This window comes from Taudactylus pleione, unplaced genomic scaffold (genome assembly GCF_031769625.1).
Source record: "Taudactylus pleione unplaced genomic scaffold, aTauple2 ptg000100l, whole genome shotgun sequence".
Classification (NCBI taxonomy): Eukaryota; Metazoa; Chordata; class Amphibia; order Anura; family Myobatrachidae; genus Taudactylus; species Taudactylus pleione.
The window spans coordinates 6,137,099-6,161,297 of record NW_028284502.1 but is presented as its reverse complement, the minus strand read 5'-3'; the positions used below and the strand labels follow the sequence as shown (position 1 = coordinate 6,161,297).

Below are 24,199 nucleotides of genomic sequence, written 5' to 3'. Positions count from 1 at the left end.
AGATATGACAAGCAAATAAAAGGTACTGCTGAGATTTGAACACAGGATCTCCTGTTTACGAGACAGGCACTTTAACCAACTAGGCCACAGCACCATATAAAAGCCCCTGTTTAATATTGAAAAACAATATATGTAAAGTAAAATTTTTGGTAAAAATATCTGAAATGCTTTTTGAGACATGTATTTTATCAAAGTTTAAAACGGTTGGCAATTTTGAATGAATAAGTGACTAAATAAATATATTTTTATTCTCTCCTTTCTTTTGTGAAATACAGGCCCTTATTTCTTACAATGTATTGCCAAGTGACTTTCTAGTATACTATTTTGTAGCAGTTATTATGGATTTCTCTTTAAAGGAATCCTACATGAGAATTAGTGCCAGTATTTTCTGATGCTCACATAGTAAAAACATGAAGTAAAATTAAAAAGTATCTTAAAAAGATAGAACAATTTTTAGCATTTTATCTTTAAGCTTTTTCAAGAAAAGCAAAGCAGTTTTGGAAACACTTTGTTAACACAATTTTGGATGTTATGGAACTAAATATTGTTTAATTTTCAATTGTTCTCCCAGCTGTTATGATAAAAATTACTCTCTCTCTATTTATCTTAGAAAATGTACTTGTAACTGACATTTTATAAACTTCCCTGCATGATTCTCCTTTGACTGCACACGATATTAATCATGGAGCTTGCTCAAGCATAATAAATGCTATTTTCTGGAAATTTCTGATGTTTACCTTAGCATCAGTTTATTTAAAAAAAAAATAGCTTATACTCAAGAATGGGAATATAGCATTATTTTGTGTTATTCTGATATGGACTTTTTCTAGAAATGTAGTACATTGTTCATCAAGTAAGCCTGGGTGAAAGCTACTACAGTTGTCACATCTCATATTGTAATAAATCAACAACAAACTACATACTTAGTAGATGAAAATGAATCAAACAAAGGCACTGCTGAGATTTGAACTCAGGAGCTCCTGTTTACTAGACAGGCGCTTTAACCAACTAAGCCACAGCACCACATGGTAAGAAGCATTTTTTACTTGCTATTTTATGGAAATATCTGATGTTTACTTTAGCATCATTTTAATGCTAAAATATAGCTTATATTCAAGAAAGGAAATATTGCATTATTTTGTGTTTGTCAGATGTAGACTTTATCTAGAAACATAGAACATTGTCCACCAAGTAAGCCAGGAAGAAGACTGCTAAAGTTTTCACATCTCATATTATCATGAATCAACAACAAACTACATAATAAGGTGATGAAAATTAACCAATCAAAAGTCACTGCCAAGATTCGATTGCAGGATCTCCTGTATACTAGACAGGCGTGTTAACCAGCTAAGCCACAGCACCACCTGCTCCAAAGTGTCATATAATGAAAAATTATATATCTCATGTATGTTTTATGGTAACATTTTTTGAGATCCTTAAAAAGGCCGATGCTTAATCGATTCTTTAAAAGGTAAAAATAAAGAAAAAAAATACAGTATATGTTTTCTTCTCTACATTCATTTAAAAATTATAGGACTGTTTTTCTTAAAATGGTTTGGCAAAGTCACTCTCTTATATTAATTTTTTGTAGCAGTTATTATAGCATTCTCTTTAAAAGCATCCTACAATGGATTAATGTTTGCTTTTTATGATACACAAAAAGAAAAAATAAACTTGTAATTCAAATGAAGATCTCTATCTTCTAAATATAGATCTAATGTTAGCTTTTTTTCTTGAAGCTTGTTCAAGAGACTTGAAGCTTTTTTTTCTGGAAATACTTTCCTAACAGAATTTTGCAAATGTTATGGAACTAAATATTGATTCATTTTTAAATAATTCTCCTAGCCTCTAGGACTAAAATTACTCTTTCCCAAATTATCTTGGTAAACATACTTTGCTTTAGATATTTTCACACTTCCTATGGACTTCTCCTTTTACTAAACTCCATTATTATTCTGGAGGTTGTTTAAACAGAATGCAAAGTATTCTCTAGAAAACTCTCATGTCTAACAGCATACATTTAATTCAGTTGTATGGCTTATATCAAAACAGGAACATGTTTTATTGTCTTCTAATATGGACTGCATCTAGAAATGAACTGTATTGCTGACCAAGTGAACTGGGGTGAAAGTTGCTCAAGGAATCACATGTCTTATTTCTTGAGCATCAACAATACACTACATGCTAAGATATGACAAGCAAATAAAAGGTACTGCTGAGATTTGAACTCAGGATCTCCTGTTTACGAGACAGGCACTTTAACCAACTAAGCCACAGCACCATATAGAAGCCCCTGTTTAATATTAAAAAAAATATATGTAAAGTATAATTTTTGGTAAAAATATTTGAAATGCTTTTTGAGACATGTTTTTTATCAAAGTTTAAAATGGTTGGCAATTTTGAATGAATAAGTGACTAAATAAATATGCTTTTATTCTCTCCTTTCTTTTGTGAAATACAGGCCCTTATTTCTTACAATATATTGCCAAGTGACTTTCTAGTATACTATTTTGTAGCAGTTATTATGGATTTCTCTTTAAAGGAATCCTACATGAGAATTAGTGCCAGTATTTTCTGATGCTCACATAGTAAAAACATGAAGTAAAATTAAAAAGTATCTTAAAAAGATAGAACAATTTTTAGCATTTTATCTTTAAGCTTTTTCAAGAAAAGCAAAGCAGTTTTGGAAACACTTTGTTAACACAATTTTGGATGTTATGGAACTAAATATTGTTTAATTTTCAATTGTTCTCCCAGCTGTTATGATAAAAATTACTCTCTCTCTATTTATCTAAGAAAATGTACTTGTAACTGACATTTTATAAACTTCCCTGCATGATTCTCCTTTGACTGCACACGATATTAATCATGGAGCTTGCTCAAGCATAATAAATGCTATTTTCTGGAAATTTCTGATGTTTACCTTAGCATCAGTTTATTTAAAAAAAAAATAGCTTATACTCAAGAATGGGAATATAGCATTATTTTGTGTTATTCTGATATGGACTTTTTCTAGAAATGTAGTACATTGTTCATCAAGTAAGCCTGGGTGAAAGCTACTACAGTTGTCACATCTCATATTGTAATAAATCAACAACAAACTACATACTTAGTAGATGATAATGAATCAAACAAAGGCACTGCTGAGATTTGAACTCAGGAGCTCCTGTTTACTAGACAGGCGCTTTAACCAACTAAGCCACAGCACCACATGGAAAGAAGCATTTTTTACTTGCTATTTTATGGAAATATCTGATGTTTACTTTAGCATCATTTTAATGCTAAAATATAGCTTATATTCAAGAAAGGAAATATTGCATTATTTTGTGTTTGTCAGATGTAGACTTTATCTAGAAACATAGAACATTGTCCACCAAGTAAGCCAGGAAGAAGACTGCTAAAGTTTTCACATCTCATATTATCATGAATCAACAACAAACTACATAATAAGGTGATGATAATTAACCAATCAAAAGTCACTGCCAAGATTCGATTGCAGGATCTCCTGTATACTAGACAGGCGTGTTAACCAGCTAAGCCACAGCACCACCTGCTCCAAAGTGTCATATAATGAAAAATTATATATCTCATGTATGTTTTATGGTAACATTTTTTGAGATCCTTAAAAAGGCCGATGCTTAATCGATTCTTTAATAGGTAAAAATAAAGAAAAAAAATACAGTATATGTTTTCTTCTCTACATTCATTTAAAAATTATAGGACTGTTTTTCTTAAAATGGTTTGGCAAAGTCACTCTCTTATATTAATTTTTTGTAGCAGTTATTATAGCATTCTCTTTAAAAGCATCCTACAATGGATTAATGTTTGCTTTTTATGATACACAAAAAGAAAAAATAAACTTGTAATTCAAATGAAGATCTCTATCTTCTAAATATAGATCTAATGTTAGCTTTTTTTCTTGAAGCTTGTTCAAGAGACTTGAAGCTTTTTTTTCTGGAAATACTTTCCTAACAGAATTTTGCAAATGTTATGGAACTAAATATTGATTCATTTTTAAATAATTCTCCTAGCCTCTAGGACTAAAATTACTCTTTCCCAAATTATCTTGGTAAACATACTTTGCTTTAGATATTTTCACACTTCCTATGGACTTCTCCTTTGACTAAACTCCATTATTATTCTGGAGGTTGTTTAAACAGAATGCAAAGTATTCTCTAGAAAACTCTCATGTCTAACAGCATACATTTAATTCAACTGTATGGCTTATATCAAAACAGGAACATGTTTTATTGTCTTCTAATATGGACTGCATCTAGAAATGAACTGTATTGCTGACCAAGTGAACTGGGGTGAAAGTTGCTCAAGGAATCACATGTCTTATTTCTTGAGCATCAACAATACACTACATGCTAAGATATGACAAGCAAATAAAAGGTACTGCTGAGATTTGAACTCAGGATCTCCTGTTTACTAGACAGGCACTTTAACCAACTAAGCCACAGCACCATATAGAAGCCCCTGTTTAATATTAAAAAAAATATATGTAAAGTATAATTTTTGGTAAAAATATTTGAAATGCTTTTTGAGACATGTATTTTATCAAAGTTTAAAATGGTTGGCAATTTTGAATGAATAAGTGACTAAATAAATATGCTTTTATTCTCTCCTTTCTTTTGTGAAATACAGGACCTTATTTCTTACAATATATTGCCAAGTGACTTTCTAGTATACTATTTTGTAGCAGTTATTATGGATTTCTCTTTAAAGGAATCCTACATGAGAATTAGTGCCAGTATTTTCTGATGCTCACATAGTAAAAACATGAAGTAAAATTAAAAAGTATCTTAAAAAGATAGAACAATTTTTAGCATTTTATCTTTAAGCTTTTTCAAGAAAAGCAAAGCAGTTTTGGAAACACTTTGTTAACACAATTTTGGATGTTATGGAACTAAATATTGTTTAATTTTCAATTGTTCTCCCAGCTGTTATGATAAAAATTACTCTCTCTCTATTTATCTAAGAAAATGTACTTGTAACTGACATTTTATAAACTTCCCTGCATGATTCTCCTTTGACTGCACACGATATTAATCATGGAGCTTGCTCAAGCATAATAAATGCTATTTTCTGGAAATTTCTGATGTTTACCTTAGCATCAGTTTATTTAAAAAAAAAATAGCTTATACTCAAGAATGGGAATATAGCATTATTTTGTGTTTTTCTGATATGGACATTTTCTAGAAATGTAGTACATTGTTCATCAAGTAAGCCTGGGTGAAAGCTACTACAGTTGTCATGTCTCATATTGTAATGAATCAACAACAAACTACATACTTAGTAGATGAAAATGAATCAAACAAAGGCACTGCTGAGATTTGAACTCAGGATCTCCTGTTTACTAGACAGGCGCTTTAACCAACTAAGCCACAGCACCACATGGAAAGAAGCATTTTTTACTTGCTATTTTATGGAAATATCTGATGTTTACCTTAGCATCATTTTATTGCTAAAATATAGATTATATTCAAGAAAGGAAATATTGCATTATTTTGTGTTTGTCAGATGTAGACTTTATCTAGAAACATAGAACATTGTCCACCAAGTAAGCCAGAAAGAAGACTGCTAAAGTTTTCACATCTCATATTATCTTGAATCAACAACAAACTACATAATAAGGTGATGAAAATTAACCAAACAAAAGTCACTGCCAACATTCGATTGCAGGATCTCCTGTATACTAGACAGGCGTGTTAACCAGCTAAGCCACAGCACCACCTGCTCCAAAGTGTCATATAATGAAAAATTATATATCTCATGTATGTTTTATGGTAACATTTTTTGAGATCCTTAAAAAGGCCGATGCTTAATCGATTCTTTAAAAGGTAAAAATAAAGAAAAAAAATACAGTATATGTTTTCTTCTCTACATTCATTTAAAAATTATAGGACTGTTTTTCTTAAAATGGTTTGGCAAAGTCACTCTCTTATATTATTTTTTTGTAGCAGTTATTATAGCATTCTCTTTAAAAGCATCCTACAATGGATTAATGTTTGCTTTTTTATGATACACAAACAGAAAAAATAAACTTGTAATTCAAATGAAGATCTCTATCTTCTAAATATAGATCTAATGTTAGCTTTTTTTCTTGAAGCTTGTTCAAGAGACATGAAGCTTTTTTTTCTGGAAAAACTTTCCTAACAGAATTTTGCAAATGTTATGGAACTAAATATTGATTCATTTTTAAATAATTCTCCTAGTCTCTAGGACTAAAATTACTCTTTCCCAAATTATCTTGGTAAACATACTTTGCTTTAGATATTTCCACACTTCCTATGGACTTCTCCTTTTACTAAACTCCATTATTATTCTGGAGGTTGTTTAAACAGAATGCAAAGTGTTCTCTAGAAAACTCTCATGTCTAACATCATACATTTAATTCCACTGTATGGCTTATATCAAAACAGGAACATGTTTTATTGTCTTCTAATATGGACTGCATCTAGAAATGAACTGTATTGCTGACCAAGTGAACTGGGGTGAAAGTTGCTCAAGGAATCACATGTCTTATTTCTTGAGCATCAACAATACACTACATGCTAAGATATGACAAGCAAATAAAAGGTACTGCTGAGATTTGAACTCAGGATCTCCTGTTTACGAGACAGGCACTTTAACCAACTAAGCCACAGCACCATATAGAAGCCCCTGTTTAATATTAAAAAAAATATATGTAAAGTATAATTTTTGGTAAAAATATTTGAAATGCTTTTTGAGACATGTATTTTATCAAAGTTTAAAATGGTTGGCAATTTTGAATGAATAAGTGACTAAATAAATATGCTTTTATTCTCTCCTTTCTTTTGTGAAATACAGGCCCTTATTTCTTACAATATATTGCCAAGTGACTTTCTAGTATACTATTTTGTAGCAGTTATTATGGATTTCTCTTTAAAGGAATCCTACATGAGAATTAGTGCCAGTATTTTCTGATGCTCACATAGTAAAAACATGAAGTAAAATTAAAAAGTATCTTAAAAAGATAGAACAATTTTTAGCATTTTATCTTTAAGCTTTTTCAAGAAAAGCAAAGCAGTTTTGGAAACACTTTGTTAACACAATTTTGGATGTTATGGAACTAAATATTGTTTAATTTTCAATTGTTCTCCCAGCTGTTATGATAAAAATTACTCTCTCTCTATTTATCTAAGAAAATGTACTTGTAACTGACATTTTATAAACTTCCCTGCATGATTCTCCTTTGACTGCACACGATATTAATCATGGAGCTTGCTCAAGCATAATAAATGCTATTTTCTGGAAATTTCTGATGTTTACCTTAGCATCAGTTTATTTAAAAAAAAAATAGCTTATACTCAAGAATGGGAATATAGCAATATTTTGTGTTTTTCTGATATGGACATTTTCTAGAAATGTAGTACATTGTTCATCAAGTAAGCCTGGGTGAAAGCTACTACAGTTGTCATGTCCCATATTGTAATGAATCAACAACAAACTACATACTTAGTAGATGAAAATGAATCAAACAAAGGCACTGCTGAGATTTGAACTCAGGATCTCCTGTTTACTAGACAGGCGCTTTAACCAACTAAGCCACAGCACCACATGGAAAGAAGCATTTTTTACTTGCTATTTTATGGAAATATCTGATGTTTACTTTAGCATCATTTTAATGCTAAAATATAGCTTATATTCAAGAAAGGAAATATTGCATTATTTTGTGTTTGTCAGATGTAGACTTTATCTAGAAACATAGAACATTGTCCACCAAGTAAGCCAGAAAGAAGACTGCTAAAGTTTTCACATCTCATATTATCATGAATCAACAACAAACTACATAATAAGGTGATGAAAATTAACCAAACAAAAGTCACTGCCAAGATTCGATTGCAGGATCTCCTGTATACTAGACAGGCGTGTTAACCAGCTAAGCCACAGCACCACCTGCTCCAAAGTGTCATATAATGAAAAATTATATATCTCATGTATGTTTTATGGTAACATTTTTTGAGATCCTTAAAAAGGCCGATGCTTAATCGATTCTTTAAAAGGTAAAAATAAAGAAAAAAAATACAGTATATGTTTTCTTCTCTACATTCATTTAAAAATTATAGGACTGTTTTTCTTAAAATGGTTTGGCAAAGTCACTCTCTTATATTAATTTTTTGTAGCAGTTATTATAGCATTCTCTTTAAAAGCATCCTACAATGGATTAATGTTTGCTTTTTTATGATACACAAACAGAAAAAATAAACTTGTAATTCAAATGAAGATCTCTATCTTCTAAATATAGATCTAATGTTAGCTTTTTTTCTTGAAGCTTGTTCAAGAGACTTGAAGCTTTTTTTTCTGGAAATACTTTCCTAACAGAATTTTGCAAATGTTATGGAACTAAATATTGATTCATTTTTAAATAATTCTCCTAGCCTCTAGGACTAAAATTACTCTTTCCCAAATTATCTTGGTAAACATACTTTGCTTTAGATATTTTCACACTTCCTATGGACTTCTCCTTTTACTAAACTCCATTATTATTCTGGAGGTTGTTTAAACAGAATGCAAAGTATTCTCTAGAAAACTCTCATGTCTAACAGCATACATTTAATTCAACTGTATGGCTTATATCAAAACAGGAACATGTTTTATTGTCTTCTAATATGGACTGCATCTAGAAATGAACTGTATTGCTGACCAAGTGAACTGGGGTGAAAGTTGCTCAAGGAATCACATGTCTTATTTCTTGAGCATCAACAATACACTACATGCTAAGATATGACAAGCAAATAAAAGGTACTGCTGAGATTTGAACACAGGATCTCCTGTTTACGAGACAGGCACTTTAACCAACTAGGCCACAGCACCATATAAAAGCCCCTGTTTAATATTGAAAAACAATATATGTAAAGTAAAATTTTTGGTAAAAATATCTGAAATGCTTTTTGAGACATGTATTTTATCAAAGTTTAAAACTGTTGGCAATTTTGAATGAATAAGTGACTAAATAAATATATTTTTATTCTCTCCTTTCTTTTGTGAAATACAGGCCCTTATTTCTTACAATGTATTGCCAAGTGACTTTCTAGTATACTATTTTGTAGCAGTTATTATGGATTTCTCTTTAAAGGAATCCTACATGAGAATTAGTGCCAGTATTTTCTGATGCTCACATAGTAAAAACATGAAGTAAAATTAAAAAGTATCTTAAAAAGATAGAACAATTTTTAGCATTTTATCTTTAAGCTTTTTCAAGAAAAGCAAAGCAGTTTTGGAAACACTTTGTTAACACAATTTTGGATGTTATGGAACTAAATATTGTTTAATTTTCAATTGTTCTCCCAGCTGTTATGATAAAAATTACTCTCTCTCTATTTATCTTAGAAAATGTACTTGTAACTGACATTTTATAAACTTCCCTGCATGATTCTCCTTTGACTGCACACGATATTAATCATGGAGCTTGCTCAAGCATAATAAATGCTATTTTCTGGAAATTTCTGATGTTTACCTTAGCATCAGTTTATTTAAAAAAAAAATAGCTTATACTCAAGAATGGGAATATAGCATTATTTTGTGTTATTCTGATATGGACTTTTTCTAGAAATGTAGTACATTGTTCATCAAGTAAGCCTGGGTGAAAGCTACTACAGTTGTCACATCTCATATTGTAATAAATCAACAACAAACTATATACTTAGTAGATGAAAATGAATCAAACAAAGGCACTGCTGAGATTTGAACTCAGGAGCTCCTGTTTACTAGACAGGCGCTTTAACCAACTAAGCCACAGCACCACATGGAAAGAAGCATTTTTTACTTGCTATTTTATGGAAATATCTGATGTTTACTTTAGCATCATTTTAATGCTAAAATATAGCTTATATTCAAGAAAGGAAATATTGCATTATTTTGTGTTTGTCAGATGTAGACTTTATCTAGAAACATAGAACATTGTCCACCAAGTAAGCCAGGAAGAAGACTGCTAAAGTTTTCACATCTCATATTATCATGAATCAACAACAAACTACATAATAAGGTGATGAAAATTAACCAATCAAAAGTCACTGCCAAGATTCGATTGCAGGATCTCCTGTATACTAGACAGGCGTGTTAACCAGCTAAGCCACAGCACCACCTGCTCCAAAGTGTCATATAATGAAAAATTATATATCTCATGTATGTTTTATGGTAACATTTTTTGAGATCCTTAAAAAGGCCGATGCTTAATCGATTCTTTAAAAGGTAAAAATAAAGAAAAAAAATACAGTATATGTTTTCTTCTCTACATTCATTTAAAAATTATAGGACTGTTTTTCTTAAAATGGTTTGGCAAAGTCACTCTCTTATATTAATTTTTTGTAGCAGTTATTATAGCATTCTCTTTAAAAGCATCCTACAATGGATTAATGTTTGCTTTTTATGATACACAAAAAGAAAAAATAAACTTGTAATTCAAATGAAGATCTCTATCTTCTAAATATAGATCTAATGTTAGCTTTTTTTCTTGAAGCTTGTTCAAGAGACTTGAAGCTTTTTTTTCTGGAAATACTTTCCTAACAGAATTTTGCAAATGTTATGGAACTAAATATTGATTCATTTTTAAATAATTCTCCTAGCCTCTAGGACTAAAATTACTCTTTCCCAAATTATCTTGGTAAACATACTTTGCTTTAGATATTTTCACACTTCCTATGGACTTCTCCTTTTACTAAACTCCATTATTATTCTGGAGGTTGTTTAAACAGAATGCAAAGTATTCTCTAGAAAACTCTCATGTCTAACAGCATACATTTAATTCAACTGTATGGCTTATATCAAAACAGGAACATGTTTTATTGTCTTCTAATATGGACTGCATCTAGAAATGAACTGTATTGCTGACCAAGTGAACTGGGGTGAAAGTTGCTCAAGGAATCACATGTCTTATTTCTTGAGCATCAACAATACACTACATGCTAAGATATGACAAGCAAATAAAAGGTACTGCTGAGATTTGAACTCAGGATCTCCTGTTTACGAGACAGGCACTTTAACCAACTAAGCCACAGCACCATATAGAAGCCCCTGTTTAATATTAAAAAAAATATATGTAAAGTAAAATTTTTGGTAAAAATATTTGAAATGCTTTTTGAGACATGTATTTTATCAAAGTTTAAAATGGTTGGCAATTTTGAATGAATAAGTGACTAAATAAATATGCTTTTATTCTCTCCTTTCTTTTGTGAAATACAGGCCCTTATTTCTTACAATATATTGCCAAGTGACTTTCTAGTATACTATTTTGTAGCAGTTATTATGGATTTCTCTTTAAAGGAATCCTACATGAGAATTAGTGCCAGTATTTTCTGATGCTCACATAGTAAAAACATGAAGTAAAATTAAAAAGTATCTTAAAAAGATAGAACAATTTTTAGCATTTTATCTTTAAGCTTTTTCAAGAAAAGCAAAGCAGTTTTGGAAACACTTTGTTAACACAATTTTGGATGTTATGGAACTAAATATTGTTTAATTTTCAATTGTTCTCCCAGCTGTTATGATAAAAATTACTCTCTCTCTATTTATCTAATAAAATGTACTTGTAACTGACATTTTATAAACTTCCCTGCATGATTCTCCTTTGACTGCACACGATATTAATCATGGAGCTTGCTCAAGCATAATAAATGCTATTTTCTGGAAATTTCTGATGTTTACCTTAGCATCAGTTTATTTAAAAAAAAAATAGCTTATACTCAAGAATGGGAATATAGCATTATTTTGTGTTATTCTGATATGGACTTTTTCTAGAAATGTAGTACATTGTTCATCAAGTAAGCCTGGGTGAAAGCTACTACAGTTGTCACATCTCATATTGTAATAAATCAACAACAAACTACAAACTTAGTAGATGAAAATGAATCAAACAAAGGCACTGCTGAGATTTGAACTCAGGAGCTCCTGTTTACTAGACAGGCGCTTTAACCAACTAAGCCACAGCACCACATGGAAAGAAGCATTTTTTACTTGCTATTTTATGGAAATATCTGATGTTTACTTTAGCATCATTTTAATGCTAAAATATAGCTTATATTCAAGAAAGGAAATATTGCATTATTTTGTGTTTGTCAGATGTAGACTTTATCTAGAAACATAGAACATTGTCCACCAAGTAAGCCAGGAAGAAGACTGCTAAAGTTTTCACATCTCATATTATCATGAATCAACAACAAACTACATAATAAGGTGATGATAATTAACCAATCAAAAGTCACTGCCAAGATTCGATTGCAGGATCTCCTGTATACTAGACAGGCATGTTAACCAGCTAAGCCACAGCACCACCTGCTCCAAAGTGTCATATAATGAAAATTTATATATCTCATGTATGTTTTATGGTAACATTTTTTGAGATCCTTAAAAAGGCCGATGCTTAATCGATTCTTTAAAAGGTAAAAATAAAGAAAAAAAATACAGTATATGTTTTCTTCTCTACATTCATTTAAAAATTATAGGACTGTTTTTCTTAAAATGGTTTGGCAAAGTCACTCTCTTATATTAATTTTTTGTAGCAGTTATTATAGCATTCTCTTTAAAAGCATCCTACAATGGATTAATGTTTGCTTTTTATGATACACAAAAAGAAAAAATAAACTTGTAATTCAAATGAAGATCTCTATCTTCTAAATATAGATCTAATGTTAGCTTTTTTTCTTGAAGCTTGTTCAAGAGACTTGAAGCTTTTTTTTCTGGAAATACTTTCCTAACAGAATTTTGCAAATGTTATGGAACTAAATATTGATTCATTTTTAAATAATTCTCCTAGCCTCTAGGACTAAAATTACTCTTTCCCAAATTATCTTGGTAAACATACTTTGCTTTAGATATTTTCACACTTCCTATGGACTTCTCCTTTTACTAAACTCCATTATTATTCTGGAGGTTGTTTAAACAGAATGCAAAGTATTCTCTAGAAAACTCTCATGTCTAACAGCATACATTTAATTCAACTGTATGGCTTATATCAAAACAGGAACATGTTTTATTGTCTTCTAATATGGACTGCATCTAGAAATGAACTGTATTGCTGACCAAGTGAACTGGGGTGAAAGTTGCTCAAGGAATCACATGTCTTATTTCTTGAGCATCAACAATACACTACATGCTAAGATATGACAAGCAAATAAAAGGTACTGCTGAGATTTGAACTCAGGATCTCCTGTTTACGAGACAGGCACTTTAACCAACTAAGCCACAGCACCATATAGAAGCCCCTGTTTAATATTAAAAAAAATATATGTAAAGTATAATTTTTGGTAAAAATATTTGAAATGCTTTTTGAGACATGTATTTTATCAAAGTTTAAAATGGTTGGCAATTTTGAATGAATAAGTGACTAAATAAATATGCTTTTATTCTCTCCTTTCTTTTGTGAAATACAGGCCCTTATTTCTTACAATATATTGCCAAGTGACTTTCTAGTATACTATTTTGTAGCAGTTATTATGGATTTCTCTTTAAAGGAATCCTACATGAGAATTAGTGCCAGTATTTTCTGATGCTCACATAGTAAAAACATGAAGTAAAATTAAAAAGTATCTTAAAAAGATAGAACAATTTTTAGCATTTTATCTTTAAGCTTTTTCAAGAAAAGCAAAGCAGTTTTGGAAACACTTTGTTAACACAATTTTGGATGTTATGGAACTAAATATTGTTTAATTTTCAATTGTTCTCCCAGCTGTTATGATAAAAATTACTCTCTCTCTATTTATCTAAGAAAATGTACTTGTAACTGACATTTTATAAACTTCCCTGCATGATTCTCCTTTGACTGCACACGATATTAATCATGGAGCTTGCTCAAGCATAATAAATGCTATTTTCTGGAAATTTCTGATGTTTACCTTAGCATCAGTTTATTTAAAAAAAAAATAGCTTATACTGAAGAATGGGAATATAGCATTATTTTGTGTTTTTCTGATATGGACATTTTCTAGAAATGTAGTACATTGTTCATCAAGTAAGCCTGGGTGAAAGCTACTACAGTTGTCATGTCTCATATTGTAATGAATCAACAACAAACTACATACTTAGTAGATGAAAATGAATCAAACAAAGGCACTGCTGAGATTTGAACTCAGGATCTCCTGTTTACTAGACAGGCGCTTTAACCAACTAAGCCACAGCACCACATGGAAAGAAGCATTTTTTACTTGCTATTTTATGGAAATATCTGATGTTTACCTTAGCATCATTTTATTGCTAAAATATAGATTATATTCAAGAAAGGAAATATTGCATTATTTTGTGTTTGTCAGATGTAGACTTTATCTAGAAACATAGAACATTGTCCACCAAGTAAGCCAGAAAGAAGACTGCTAAAGTTTTCACATCTCATATTGTCATGAATCAACAACAAACTACATAATAAGGTGATGAAAATTAACCAAACAAAAGTCACTGCCAAGATTCGATTGCAGGATCTCCTGTATACTAGACAGGCGTGTTAACCAGCTAAGCCACAGCACCACCTGCTCCAAAGTGTCATATAATGAAAAATTATATATCTCATGTATGTTTTATGGTAACATTTTTTGAGATCCTTAAAAAGGCCGATGCTTAATCGATTCTTTAAAAGGTAAAAATAAAGAAAAAAAATACAGTATATGTTTTCTTCTCTACATTCATTTAAAAATTATAGGACTGTTTTTCTTAAAATGGTTTGGCAAAGTCACTCTCTTATATTAATTTTTTGTAGCAGTTATTATAGCATTCTCTTTAAAAGCATCCTACAATGGATTAATGTTTGCTTTTTTATGATACACAAACAGAAAAAATAAACTTGTAATTCAAATGAAGATCTCTATCTTCTAAATATAGATCTAATGTTAGCTTTTTTTCTTGAAGCTTGTTCAAGAGACTTGAAGCTTTTTTTTCTGGAAATACTTTCCTAACAGAATTTTGCAAATGTTATGGAACTAAATATTGATTCATTTTTAAATAATTCTCCTAGCCTCTAGGACTAAAATTACTCTTTCCCAAATTATCTTGGTAAACATACTTTGCTTTAGATATTTTTCACACTTCCTATGGACTTCTCCTTTTACTAAACTCCATTATTATTCTGGAGGTTGTTTAAACAGAATGCAAAGTATTCTCTAGAAAACTCTCATGTCTAACAGCATACATTTAATTCAACTGTATGGCTTATATCAAAACAGGAACATGTTTTATTGTCTTCTAATATGGACTGCATCTAGAAATGAACTGTATTGCTGACCAAGTGAACTGGGGTGAAAGTTGCTCAAGGAATCACATGTCTTATTTCTTGAGCATCAACAATACACTACATGCTAAGATATGACAAGCAAATAAAAGGTACTGCTGAGATTTGAACACAGGATCTCCTGTTTACGAGACAGGCACTTTAACCAACTAGGCCACAGCACCATATAAAAGCCCCTGTTTAATATTGAAAAACAATATATGTAAAGTAAAATTTTTGGTAAAAATATCTGAAATGCTTTTTGAGACATGTATTTTATCAAAGTTTAAAACGGTTGGCAATTTTGAATGAATAAGTGACTAAATAAATATATTTTTATTCTCTCCTTTCTTTTGTGAAATACAGGCCCTTATTTCTTACAATGTATTGCCAAGTGACTTTCTAGTATACTATTTTGTAGCAGTTATTATGGATTTCTCTTTAAAGGAATCCTACATGAGAATTAGTGCCAGTATTTTCTGATGCTCACATAGTAAAAACATGAAGTAAAATTAAAAAGTATCTTAAAAAGATAGAACAATTTTTAGCATTTTATCTTTAAGCTTTTTCAAGAAAAGCAAAGCAGTTTTGGAAACACTTTGTTAACACAATTTTGGATGTTATGGAACTAAATATTGTTTAATTTTCAATTGTTCTCCCAGCTGTTATGATAAAAATTACTCTCTCTCTATTTATCTTAGAAAATGTACTTGTAACTGACATTTTATAAACTTCCCTGCATGATTCTCCTTTGACTGCACACGATATTAATCATGGAGCTTGCTCAAGCATAATAAATGCTATTTTCTGGAAATTTCTGATGTTTACCTTAGCATCAGTTTATTTTAAAAAAAAATAGCTTATACTCAAGAATGGGAATATAGCATTATTTTGTGTTATTCTGATATGGACTTTTTCTAGAAATGTAGTACATTGTTCATCAAGTAAGCCTGGGTGAAAGCTACTACAGTTGTCACATCTCATATTGTAATAAATCAACAACAAACTACATACTTAGTAGATGAAAATGAATCAAACAAAGGCACTGCTGAGATTTGAACTCAGGAGCTCCTGTTTACTAGACAGGCGCTTTAACCAACTAAGCCACAGCACCACATGGAAAGAAGCATTTTTTACTTGCTATTTTATGGAAATATCTGATGTTTACTTTAGCATCATTTTAATGCTAAAATATAGCTTATATTCAAGAAAGGAAATATTGCATTATTTTGTGTTTGTCAGATGTAGACTTTATCTAGAAACATAGAACATTGTCCACCAAGTAAGCCAGGAAGAAGACTGCTAAAGTTTTCACATCTCATATTATCATGAATCAACAACAAACTACATAATAAGGTGATGAAAATTAACCAATCAAAAGTCACTGCCAAGATTCGATTGCAGGATCTCCTGTATACTAGACAGGCGTGTTAACCAGCTAAGCCACAGCACCACCTGCTCCAAAGTGTCATATAATGAAAAATTATATATCTCATGTATGTTTTATGGTAACATTTTTTGAGATCCTTAAAAAGGCCGATGCTTAATCGATTCTTTAAAAGGTAAAAATAAAGAAAAAAATACAGTATATGTTTTCTTCTCTACATTCATTTAAAAATTATAGGACTGTTTTTCTTAAAATGGTTTGGCAAAGTCACTCTCTTATATTAATTTTTTGTAGCAGTTATTATAGCATTCTCTTTAAAAGCATCCTACAATGGATTAATGTTTGCTTTTTATGATACACAAAAAGAAAAAATAAACTTGTAATTCAAATGAAGATCTCTATCTTCTAAATATAGATCTAATGTTAGCTTTTTTTCTTGAAGCTTGTTCAAGAGACTTGAAGCTTTTTTTTCTGGAAATACTTTCCTAACAGAATTTTGCAAATGTTATGGAACTAAATATTGATTCATTTTTAAATAATTCTCCTAGCCTCTAGGACTAAAATTACTCTTTCCCAAATTATCTTGGTAAACATACTTTGCTTTAGATATTTTCACACTTCCTATGGACTTCTCCTTTTACTAAACTCCATTATTATTCTGGAGGTTGTTTAAACAGAATGCAAAGTATTCTCTAGAAAACTCTCATGTCTAACAGCATACATTTAATTCAACTGTATGGCTTATATCAAAACAGGAACATGTTTTATTGTCTTCTAATATGGACTGCATCTAGAAATGAACTGTATTGCTGACCAAGTGAACTGGGGTGAAAGTTGAACAAGGAATCACATGTCTTATTTCTTGAGCATCAACAATACACTACATGCTAAGATATGACAAGCAAATAAAAGGTACTGCTGAGATTTGAACTCAGGATCTCCTGTTTACGAGACAGGCACTTTAACCAACTAAGCCACAGCACCATATAGAAGCCCCTGTTTAATATTAAAAAAAATATATGTAAAGTATAATTTTTGGTAAAAATATCTGAAATGCTTTTTGAGACATGTATTTTATCAAAGTTTAAAATGGTTGGCAATTTTGAATGAATAAGTGACTAAATAAATATGCTTTTATTCTCTCCTTTCTTTTGTGAAATACAGGCCCTTATTTCTTACAATATATTGCCAAGTGACTTTCTAGTATACTATTTTGTAGCAGTTATTATGGATTTCTCTTTAAAGGAATCCTACATGAGAATTAGTGCCAGTATTTTCTGATGCTCACATAGTAAAAACATGAAGTAAAATTAAAAAGTATCTTAAAAAGATAGAACAATTTTTAGCATTTTATCTTTAAGCTTTTTCAAGAAAAGCAAAGCAGTTTTGGAAACACTTTGTTAACACAATTTTGGATGTTATGGAACTAAATATTGTTTAATTTTCAATTGTTCTCCCAGCTGTTATGATAAAAATTACTCTCTCTCTATTTATCTAAGAAAATGTACTTGTAACTGACATTTTATAAACTTCCCTGCATGATTCTCCTTTGACTGCACACGATATTAATCATGGAGCTTGCTCAAGCATAATAAATGCTATTTTCTGGAAATTTCTGATGTTTACCTTAGCATCAGTTTATTTAAAAAAAAAATAGCTTATACTCAAGAATGGGAATATAGCATTATTTTGTGTTTTTCTGATATGGACATTTTCTAGAAATGTAGTACATTGTTCATCAAGTAAGCCTGGGTGAAAGCTATTACAGTTGTCATGTCTCATATTGTAATGAATCAACAACAAACTACATACTTAGTAGATGAAAATGAATCAAACAAAGGCACTGCTGAGATTTGAACTCAGGATCTCCTGTTTACTAGACAGGCGCTTTAACCAACTAAGCCACAGCACCACATGGAAAGAAGCATTTTTTACTTGCTATTTTATGGAAATATCTGATGTTTACCTTAGCATCATTTTATTGCTAAAATATAGATTATATTCAAGAAAGGAAATATTGCATTATTTTGTGTTTGTCAGATGTAGACTTTATCTAGAAACATAGAACATTGTCCACCAAGTAAGCCAGAAAGAAGACTGCTAAAGTTTTCACATCTCATATTGTCATGAATCAACAACAAACTACATAATAAGGTGATGAAAATTAACCAAACAAAAGTCACTGCCAAGATTCGATTGCAGGATCTCCTGTATACTAGACAGGCGTGTTAACCAGCTAAGCCACAGCACCACCTGCTCCAAAGTGTCATATAATGAAAAATTATATATCTCATGTATGTTTTATGGTAACATTTTTTGAGATCCTTAAAAAGGCCGATGCTTAATCGATTCTTTAAAAGGTAAAAATAAAGAAAAAAAATACAGTATATGTTTTCTTCTCTACATTCATTTAAAAATTATAGGACTGTTTTTCTTAAAATGGTTTGGCAAAGTCACTCTCTTATATTAATTTTTTGTAGCAGTTATTATAGCATTCTCTTTAAAAGCATCCTACAATGGATTAATGTTTGCTTTTTTATGATACACAAACAGAAAAAATAAACTTGTAATTCAAATGAAGATCTCTATCTTCTAAATATAGATCTAATGTTAGCTTTTTTTCTTGAAGCTTGTTCAAGAGACTTGAAGCTATTTTTTCTGGAAATACTTTCGTAACAGAATTTTGCAAATGTTATGGAACTAAATATTGATTCATTTTTAAATAATTCTCCTAGCCTCTAGGACTAAAATTACTCTTTCCCAAATTATCTTGGTAAACATACTTTGCTTTAGATATTTTCACACTTCCTATGGACTTCTCCTTTTACTAAACTCCATTATTATTCTGGAGGTTGTTTAAACAGAATGCAAAGTATTCTCTAGAAAACTCTCATGTCTAACAGCATACATTTAATTCAACTGTATGGCTTATATCAAAACAGGAACATGTTTTATTGTCTTCTAATATGGACTGCATCTAGAAATGAACTGTATTGCTGACCAAGTGAACTGGGGTGAAAGTTGCTCAAGGAATCACATGTCTTATTTCTTGAGCATCAACAATACACTACATGCTAAGATATGACAAGCAAATAAAAGGTACTGCTGAGATTTGAACACAGGATCTCCTGTTTACGAGACAGGCACTTTAACCAACTAGGCCACAGCACCATATAAAAGCCCCTGTTTAATATTGAAAAACAATATATGTAAAGTAAAATTTTTGGTAAAAATATCTGAAATGCTTTTTGAGACATGTATTTTATCAAAGTTTAAAACGGTTGGCAATTTTGAATGAATAAGTGACTAAATAAATATATTTTTATTCTCTCCTTTCTTTTGTGAAATACAGGCCCTTATTTCTTACAATGTATTGCCAAGTGACTTTCTAGTATACTATTTTGTAGCAGTTATTATGGATTTCTCTTTAAAGGAATCCTACATGAGAATTAGTGCCAGTATTTTCTGATGCTCACATAGTAAAAACATGAAGTAAAATTAAAAAGTATCTTAAAAAGATAGAACAATTTTTAGCATTTTATCTTTAAGCTTTTTCAAGAAAAGCAAAGCAGTTTTGGAAACACTTTGTTAACACAATTTTGGATGTTATGGAACTAAATATTGTTTAATTTTCAATTGTTCTCCCAGCTGTTATGATAAAAATTACTCTCTCTCTATTTATCTTAGAAAATGTACTTGTAACTGACATTTTATAAACTTCCCTGCATGATTCTCCTTTGACTGCACACGATATTAATCATGGAGCTTGCTCAAGCATAATAAATGCTATTTTCTGGAAATTTCTGATGTTTACCTTAGCATCAGTTTATTTTTAAAAAAAATAGCTTATACTCAAGAATGGGAATATAGCATTATTTTGTGTTATTCTGATATGGACTTTTTCTAGAAATGTAGTACATTGTTCATCAAGTAAGCCTGGGTGAAAGCTACTACAGTTGTCACATCTCATATTGTAATAAATCAACAACAAACTACATACTTAGTAGATGAAAATGAATCAAACAAAGGCACTGCTGAGATTTGAACTCAGGAGCTCCTGTTTACTAGACAGGCGCTTTAACCAACTAAGCCACAGCACCACATGGAAAGAAGCATTTTTTACTTGCTATTTTATGGAAATATCTGATGTTTACTTTAGCATCATTTTAATGCTAAAATATAGCTTATATTCAAGAAAGGAAATATTGCATTATTTTGTGTTTGTCAGATGTAGACTTTATCTAGAAACATAGAACATTGTCCACCAAGTAAGCCAGGAAGAAGACTGCTAAAGTTTTCACATCTCATATTATCATGAATCAACAACAAACTACATAATAAGGTGATGAAAATTAACCAATCAAAAGTCACTGCCAAGATTCGATTGCAGGATCTCCTGTATACTAGACAGGCGTGTTAACCAGCTAAGCCACAGCACCACCTGCTCCAAAGTGTCATATAATGAAAAATTATATATCTCATGTATGTTTTATGGTAACATTTTTTGAGATCCTTAAAAAGGCCGATGCTTAATCGATTCTTTAAAAGGTAAAAATAAAGAAAAAAAATACAGTATATGTTTTCTTCTCTACATTCATTTAAAAATTATAGGACTGTTTTTCTTAAAATGGTTTGGCAAAGTCACTCTCTTATATTAATTTTTTGTAGCAGTTATTATAGCATTCTCTTTAAAAGCATCCTACAATGGATTAATGTTTGCTTTTTATGATACACAAAAAGAAAAAATAAACTTGTAATTCAAATGAAGATCTCTATCTTCTAAATATAGATCTAATGTTAGCTTTTTTTCTTGAAGCTTGTTCAAGAGACTTGAAGCTTTTTTTTCTGGAAATACTTTCCTAACAGAATTTTGCAAATGTTATGGAACTAAATATTGATTCATTTTTAAATAATTCTCCTAGCCTCTAGGACTAAAATTACTCTTTCCCAAATTATCTTGGTAAACATACTTTGCTTTAGATATTTTCACACTTCCTATGGACTTCTCCTTTTACTAAACTCCATTATTATTCTGGAGGTTGTTTAAACAGAATGCAAAGTATTCTCTAGAAAACTCTCATGTCTAACAGCATACATTTAATTCAACTGTATGGCTTATATCAAAACAGGAACATGTTTTATTGTCTTCTAATATGGACTGCATCTAGAAATGAACTGTATTGCTGACCAAGTGAACTGGGGTGAAAGTTGCTCAAGGAATCACATGTCTTATTTCTTGAGCATCAACAATACACTACATGCTAAGATATGACAAGCAAATAAAAGGTACTGCTGAGATTTGAACTCAGGATCTCCTGTTTACGAGACAGGCACTTTAACCAACTAAGCCACAGCACCATATAGAAGCCCCTGTTTAATATTAAAAAAAATATATGTAAAGTATAATTTTTGGTAAAAATATTTGAAATGCTTTTTGAGACATGTATTTTATCAAAGTTTAAAATGGTTGGCAATTTTGAATGAATAAGTGACTAAATAAATATGCTTTTATTCTCTCCTTTCTTTTGTGAAATACAGGCCCTTATTTCTTACAATATATTGCCAAGTGACTTTCTAGTATACTATTTTGTAGCAGTTATTATGGATTTCTCTTTAAAGGAATCCTACATGAGAATTAGTGCCAGTATTTTCTGATGCTCACATAGTAAAAACATGAAGTAAAATTAAAAAGTATCTTAAAAAGATAGAACAATTTTTAGCATTTTATCTTTAAGCTTTTTCAAGAAAAGCAAAGCAGTTTTGGAAACACTTTGTTAACACAATTTTGGATGTTATGGAACTAAATATTGTTTAATTTTCAATTGTTCTCCCAGCTGTTATGATAAAAATTACTCTCTCTCTATTTATCTAAGAAAATGTACTTGTAACTGACATTTTATAAACTTCCCTGCATGATTCTCCTTTGACTGCACACGATATTAATCATGGAGCTTGCTCAAGCATAATAAATGCTATTTTCTGGAAATTTCTGATGTTTACCTTAGCATCAGTTTATTTAAAAAAAAAATAGCTTATACTCAAGAATGGGAATATAGCATTATTTTGTGTTTTTCTGATATGGACATTTTCTAGAAATGTAGTACATTGTTCATCAAGTAAGCCTGGGTGAAAGACTACTACAGTTGTCATGTCTCATATTGTAATGAATCAACAACAAACTACATACTTAGTAGATGAAAATGAATCAAACAAAGGCACTGCTGAGATTTGAACTCAGGATCTCCTGTTTACTAGACAGGCACTTTAACCAACTAAGCCACAGCACCACATGGAAAGAAGCATTTTTTACTTGCTATTTTATGGAAATATCTGATGTTTACCTTAGCATCATTTTATTGCTAAAATATAGATTATATTCAAGAAAGGAAATATTGCATTATTTTGTGTTTGTCAGATGTAGACTTTATCTAGAAACATAGAACATTGTCCACCAAGTAAGCCAGAAAGAAGACTGCTAAAGTTTTCACATCTCATATTGTCATGAATCAACAACAAACTACATAATAAGGTGATGAAAATTAACCAAACAAAAGTCACTGCCAAGATTCGATTGCAGGATCTCCTGTATACTAGACAGGCGTGTTAACCAGCTAAGCCACAGCACCACCTGCTCCAAAGTGTCATATAATGAAAAATTATATATCTCATGTATGTTTTATGGTAACATTTTTTGAAATCCTTAAAAAGGCCGATGCTTAATCGATTCTTTAAAAGGTAAAAATAAAGAAAAAAAATACAGTATATGTTTTCTTCTCTACATTCATTTAAAAATTATAGGACTGTTTTTCTTAAAATGGTTTGGCAAAGTCACTCTCTTATATTAATTTTTTGTAGCAGTTATTATAGCATTCTCTTTAAAAGCATCCTACAATGGATTAATGTTTGCTTTTTTATGATACACAAACAGAAAAAATAAACTTGTAATTCAAATGAAGATCTCTATCTTCTAAATATAGATCTAATGTTAGCTTTTTTTCTTGAAGCTTGTTCAAGAGACTTGAAGCTTTTTTTTCTGGAAATACTTTCCTAACAGAATTTTGCAAATGTTATGGAACTAAATATTGATTCATTTTTAAATAATTCTCCTAGCCTCTAGGACTAAAATTACTCTTTCCCAAATTATCTTGGTAAACATACTTTGCTTTAGATATTTTCACACTTCCTATGGACTTCTCCTTTTACTAAACTCCATTATTATTCTGGAGGTTGTTTAAACAGAATGCAAAGTATTCTCTAGAAAACTCTCATGTCTAACAGCATACATTTAATTCAACTGTATGGCTTATATCAAAACAGGAACATGTTTTATTGTCTTCTAATATGGACTGCATCTAGAAATGAACTGTATTGCTGACCAAGTGAACTGGGGTGAAAGTTGCTCAAGGAATCACATGTCTTATTTCTTGAGCATCAACAATACACTACATGCTAAGATATGACAAGCAAATAAAAGGTACTGCTGAGATTTGAACACAGGATCTCCTGTTTACAAGACAGGCACTTTAACCAACTAGGCCACAGCACCATATAAAAGCCCCTGTTTAATATTGAAAAACAATATATGTAAAGTAAAA

The 24,199-nt window shown here is 30.6% G+C and overlaps 22 non-coding genes across 22 annotated transcripts; all 22 read right to left on the bottom strand.

The window, feature by feature from the left end:
- Positions 1-20: 20 nt before the first annotated feature.
- On the bottom strand, positions 21-94 carry TRNAT-CGU (transfer RNA threonine (anticodon CGU)). Its single transcript has one exon. It is a non-coding gene; the product is annotated as a tRNA-Thr (tRNA).
- Positions 95-949: 855 nt separating this feature from the next.
- Positions 950-1,023, bottom strand: TRNAT-AGU (transfer RNA threonine (anticodon AGU)). The gene has a single exon. It is a non-coding gene; the product is annotated as a tRNA-Thr (tRNA).
- A 1,184-nt stretch (positions 1,024-2,207) lies between these two features.
- Positions 2,208-2,281, bottom strand: TRNAT-CGU (transfer RNA threonine (anticodon CGU)). Its single transcript has one exon. It is a non-coding gene; the product is annotated as a tRNA-Thr (tRNA).
- Positions 2,282-3,135: 854 nt separating this feature from the next.
- Positions 3,136-3,209, bottom strand: TRNAT-AGU (transfer RNA threonine (anticodon AGU)). The gene has a single exon. It is a non-coding gene; the product is annotated as a tRNA-Thr (tRNA).
- A 1,184-nt stretch (positions 3,210-4,393) lies between these two features.
- On the bottom strand, positions 4,394-4,467 carry TRNAT-AGU (transfer RNA threonine (anticodon AGU)). Its single transcript has one exon. It is a non-coding gene; the product is annotated as a tRNA-Thr (tRNA).
- An 854-nt stretch (positions 4,468-5,321) lies between these two features.
- TRNAT-AGU (transfer RNA threonine (anticodon AGU)) lies at positions 5,322-5,395 on the bottom strand. The gene has a single exon. It is a non-coding gene; the product is annotated as a tRNA-Thr (tRNA).
- A 1,185-nt stretch (positions 5,396-6,580) lies between these two features.
- Positions 6,581-6,654, bottom strand: TRNAT-CGU (transfer RNA threonine (anticodon CGU)). The gene has a single exon. It is a non-coding gene; the product is annotated as a tRNA-Thr (tRNA).
- An 854-nt stretch (positions 6,655-7,508) lies between these two features.
- On the bottom strand, positions 7,509-7,582 carry TRNAT-AGU (transfer RNA threonine (anticodon AGU)). Its single transcript has one exon. It is a non-coding gene; the product is annotated as a tRNA-Thr (tRNA).
- A 1,185-nt stretch (positions 7,583-8,767) lies between these two features.
- TRNAT-CGU (transfer RNA threonine (anticodon CGU)) lies at positions 8,768-8,841 on the bottom strand. Its single transcript has one exon. It is a non-coding gene; the product is annotated as a tRNA-Thr (tRNA).
- An 855-nt stretch (positions 8,842-9,696) lies between these two features.
- On the bottom strand, positions 9,697-9,770 carry TRNAT-AGU (transfer RNA threonine (anticodon AGU)). Its single transcript has one exon. It is a non-coding gene; the product is annotated as a tRNA-Thr (tRNA).
- A 1,184-nt stretch (positions 9,771-10,954) lies between these two features.
- TRNAT-CGU (transfer RNA threonine (anticodon CGU)) lies at positions 10,955-11,028 on the bottom strand. The gene has a single exon. It is a non-coding gene; the product is annotated as a tRNA-Thr (tRNA).
- Positions 11,029-11,882: 854 nt separating this feature from the next.
- On the bottom strand, positions 11,883-11,956 carry TRNAT-AGU (transfer RNA threonine (anticodon AGU)). The gene has a single exon. It is a non-coding gene; the product is annotated as a tRNA-Thr (tRNA).
- Positions 11,957-13,140: 1,184 nt separating this feature from the next.
- Positions 13,141-13,214, bottom strand: TRNAT-CGU (transfer RNA threonine (anticodon CGU)). The gene has a single exon. It is a non-coding gene; the product is annotated as a tRNA-Thr (tRNA).
- Positions 13,215-14,068: 854 nt separating this feature from the next.
- Positions 14,069-14,142, bottom strand: TRNAT-AGU (transfer RNA threonine (anticodon AGU)). The gene has a single exon. It is a non-coding gene; the product is annotated as a tRNA-Thr (tRNA).
- A 1,186-nt stretch (positions 14,143-15,328) lies between these two features.
- Positions 15,329-15,402, bottom strand: TRNAT-CGU (transfer RNA threonine (anticodon CGU)). Its single transcript has one exon. It is a non-coding gene; the product is annotated as a tRNA-Thr (tRNA).
- An 855-nt stretch (positions 15,403-16,257) lies between these two features.
- TRNAT-AGU (transfer RNA threonine (anticodon AGU)) lies at positions 16,258-16,331 on the bottom strand. The gene has a single exon. It is a non-coding gene; the product is annotated as a tRNA-Thr (tRNA).
- Positions 16,332-17,514: 1,183 nt separating this feature from the next.
- TRNAT-CGU (transfer RNA threonine (anticodon CGU)) lies at positions 17,515-17,588 on the bottom strand. Its single transcript has one exon. It is a non-coding gene; the product is annotated as a tRNA-Thr (tRNA).
- Positions 17,589-18,442: 854 nt separating this feature from the next.
- On the bottom strand, positions 18,443-18,516 carry TRNAT-AGU (transfer RNA threonine (anticodon AGU)). The gene has a single exon. It is a non-coding gene; the product is annotated as a tRNA-Thr (tRNA).
- A 1,185-nt stretch (positions 18,517-19,701) lies between these two features.
- TRNAT-CGU (transfer RNA threonine (anticodon CGU)) lies at positions 19,702-19,775 on the bottom strand. The gene has a single exon. It is a non-coding gene; the product is annotated as a tRNA-Thr (tRNA).
- An 855-nt stretch (positions 19,776-20,630) lies between these two features.
- Positions 20,631-20,704, bottom strand: TRNAT-AGU (transfer RNA threonine (anticodon AGU)). The gene has a single exon. It is a non-coding gene; the product is annotated as a tRNA-Thr (tRNA).
- Positions 20,705-21,888: 1,184 nt separating this feature from the next.
- Positions 21,889-21,962, bottom strand: TRNAT-CGU (transfer RNA threonine (anticodon CGU)). Its single transcript has one exon. It is a non-coding gene; the product is annotated as a tRNA-Thr (tRNA).
- An 855-nt stretch (positions 21,963-22,817) lies between these two features.
- On the bottom strand, positions 22,818-22,891 carry TRNAT-AGU (transfer RNA threonine (anticodon AGU)). Its single transcript has one exon. It is a non-coding gene; the product is annotated as a tRNA-Thr (tRNA).
- Between the last annotated feature and the right edge of the window lie 1,308 nt (positions 22,892-24,199).